This window comes from Lolium rigidum, chromosome 7, assembly GCF_022539505.1.
Source record: "Lolium rigidum isolate FL_2022 chromosome 7, APGP_CSIRO_Lrig_0.1, whole genome shotgun sequence".
Taxonomy (NCBI): Eukaryota; Viridiplantae; Streptophyta; class Magnoliopsida; order Poales; family Poaceae; genus Lolium; species Lolium rigidum.
Genome location: NC_061514.1, coordinates 288,711,553 through 288,714,860, shown reverse-complemented (window position 1 = coordinate 288,714,860; position 3,308 = coordinate 288,711,553). Strand labels below are relative to the sequence as shown.

Sequence of the window (3,308 nt, the reverse complement as noted above, 5' to 3'; positions counted from 1 at the left end):
AGCTTGCATTGTGCCTAACCGACTGACCTAATTTAATCCTCACCTTAACAGAACTAAAAAAATGTTTAATTCTTGGTGCTTAATTCAGGGCTGGATTGCTAAGGGAAGATTATATCTTTCGATGTATGGGTTGCTTCTCCTAATTTCAGCTTGCAATTGATTCATTGTTTCTGTGCAAGCTATGGCGGCAGCCTCCAGAGATCACAATTAATTGACGCTGCTAGCTAGGTTGCCAGTTATCCTGCAGTTTTCAGTTCAGGCGATTCACTTATGTTCACAGCTTGCACTTTCATAATTGTGACAGTAAAGATTAAGACATTTCCAATTCAGACATTTTGACAAGTTTTGAATTTTTGATCCTGCAGTTCTAACTTAAGGAGGCATGCATCTATGTCACAGATCATTCATTAGCTCACAGCTTGCATTTAAAAAAAATAGCGCGTGAGATAATAGAATTTTACAATTCAGGCATCTCTGACTAGTTGTCAATTTGTGATCCTGCGGTTTTCAGTTCAGGCATGCATCAATGTCACCGATAATTTACAGCTTCGCGTCTTTATATTCACCGCGTACAATTAACACGAAAGACACGGGACAGTCTGCATGTATTAATCGGGCTTTAACACTTCCTAGTTATGTGATTCATGTGCACATTGTAGTACAGCTCAATTTAATTGCGCGTGTGTTTTGCATTCCACAAAGCACTAATCGTCTAATCCTCACCAACATTCGCAATGCAGGCCAGCTGATTACTCTCAGAATCATCCAGGGCGTACCATCAGAATCGTAGAACAATTTGAAGATGAGAAGCACAGGGCATCTCCTTCTCGTTGCTGTGGCGCTGGCGATCTTATCTTCGCTGTGCCCCGCGGCCAGTGCATGGAGCCTCTTCTCCTCCTCTAAACCCGCGTCAGCGCCGCCGCAGCTGCTTCTCGACGGCGCGGTGGCCGACTTCTCGATCGACGGCGGCGGCGCCGGCAGAGACCCGAGGGGGCTCAAGCTGCTGGACGGCGCGCGGCGCAAGATCGCCGCCACCGGCACCTGCTGGAGCGAGGCGTACCGCGGCCTGTTCGCGAGCTGCGCCGACATCATGGCCGACAAGGAGCGGCAGTCGAGGCTGGCGTGGCGCCTCAGCGGCTGCTTCCAGGAGGACTCCGGCCTCCAGCCGCTGCCGCGGTGCGACGACCGCTCCAGCATGGTGCACTGCCGCAAGCGCCTCTCCGAGTCCGAGGGCAAGGTCTTCCTCGAGTTCTTCCTCGAGACGAACACCCTCTGCCACCAGCTGCAGGCGGAGGCGTTCAAGCAGAACACGGAGAGGCTGGTGAACGACCTGTCGCGGTCGGCGACGGCGGCGAGCGAGAAGCTGTCCACGATCGAGGAGAGGTCGGGGCAGATCATCCAGGATTCGACCAAGCTCCACGGCTCCATGGCCTCCATCGTGTCCCAGACCGAGAACCTCACCGCGGCGTCCAACAGCATCAAGACCCGGATCGGCGACGTGCTGGAGCAGTCCGCGGCGATCGCCGAGCAGTCCAGGCAGATCGCGGCCGCGCAGGCGGCGCTCGGGGAAGGGCAGGAGGAAATGCGGGAACGGATCGACGCCGGCATGGCAAGGGTGGAGAAGGAGTACGCGAGGCTCGGCGAGGAGATGGTGAGGCTGAAGGAGGAGGCGGCGGGGATCGAGAGGGAGGTCAGGCTCGTCGGGGACGCCATGGCGGCGAAGATGGAGGGACTGCAGAGGACGGCGGAGGCGATCAGTAACGCCACCGGCCGGTCGCTGGAGAATCAGAAAGAGCTGCTGGACGGGCAGTTGACGGCAATGAATGGCCTGGCGGAGCTCCGGGTCTTCCAGGCGCGGGCGCTCCATGAGGGCAAGGAGATGATGCACAAGCTGGCAAGCTTCGGGCGGCAGTAGCAGGAGGAGCTGCTGGCCCGGCAGGAGCAGCTCCGGCAGGCGCACGACCACCTCATGCACAACTCCGAATCCATCCTTAAAGCTCAGGAAGAGTTCAGCGCCAAGCAGGCGAACATCTTCGCGGCGCTGGACAAGCTCTACGTGCTCCACAACGCCATCCTGGTGGAGTCCCGCTTCATCAAGGCATTCTTCTTCTACTCCTGCGTCGTCTTCCTCCTCTACCTCCTCACCAGCGCCAAGCAGACTTTCGCCATCAGAGGACACCTCTACTTTGGTAACATCTTCAGACTGATTTTTTTTTTTTGGCAGACACCATGCTGAATTCTGAAAATTATAAATGTTTCATGTGTTTCCTGCTAACCAAATCAGGTCTGTGCATCACGCTCGCGGTGGAGGTCATGCTCATCAGGTTCAGCGCCGACGACGACATCACCAAACCGTTTGGGATCGTGTCCAAGGTGCTGCTGCTCCGGTCATTGTTCCTCGCCGCCGCAGCTGCCCAGATCCTGCACGCCGTCTTCGCCTTCAAGTATGGCGATCATCACAATCTTTTACTAAATTGCACATCACATTGCGGTTATCTGAGTGCCCATTTCTTTTGCTGCAGGGACTATGAGGTGCTGAACCATCTGCTGCTCCAGACGCTGGTGGAGAAGGTCCGGACAATTGAGGACAACAATGCCGGTGAGCTACTAGTACATAATTGAGATGAAATCGCCTTTACCTTTCATCAGTCCCTTTGCCGCCAACTGCTCTTTGAATTTTGAACCGTGGTTCTGGTACGAATTTTCACCCAAAAGCTTTAACACGCTCTTGCTCTGGTCCAGGAGACAAGATGTGCCCATGGAGCACAGGCAGTGATGATGACGAGAAAAGCCTCAGTGACTACTCGTGGGTCTTTGATGAGCTAGAGGAAGAAGTGGACAGTGAAATCGATCCGGATTTCATGCTCCCCAAATATGGCATCTACGGGAAGAATCACCTTTTCCAGGAAGAACTCAGCGAAAATTCACTCACAGCATCGGCTGCCACGAGGAGATACAATCTTCGGGTGCGCATTTCACCACGGTGACTGCGTCCAAGTAGATGATATATGCAGAAGTATTGCCAGAAGTTGGAATAGCAAAAAAAAAAATGTCAGCAGTATGGTGAAGAACCGAAAGGGCAATGCAATCTTGTTTACAAACTCAGCTTTTCTGAATTGACAACATAAATTGTAAGAAGATATAATGTGGGTACTTGATAAATAATCAGATGTAAGCAATATTCAATCTAGCGACATATAGCTGCTGCTGGAAGAGGAGTGGTTGACAGGAAATCTCGTAGAAATGGTTACTAAAAAAATGTCATGTTTATGTAAATAGATAAGATTTTCAACATTTATAATTTGATA

At 52.2% G+C, this 3,308-nt stretch overlaps 1 pseudogene; it reads left to right on the top strand.

The window, feature by feature from the left end:
- Positions 1-802: 802 nt before the first annotated feature.
- LOC124672941 lies at positions 803-2,987 on the top strand (annotated as a pseudogene).
- Positions 2,988-3,308: the final 321 nt, after the last annotated feature.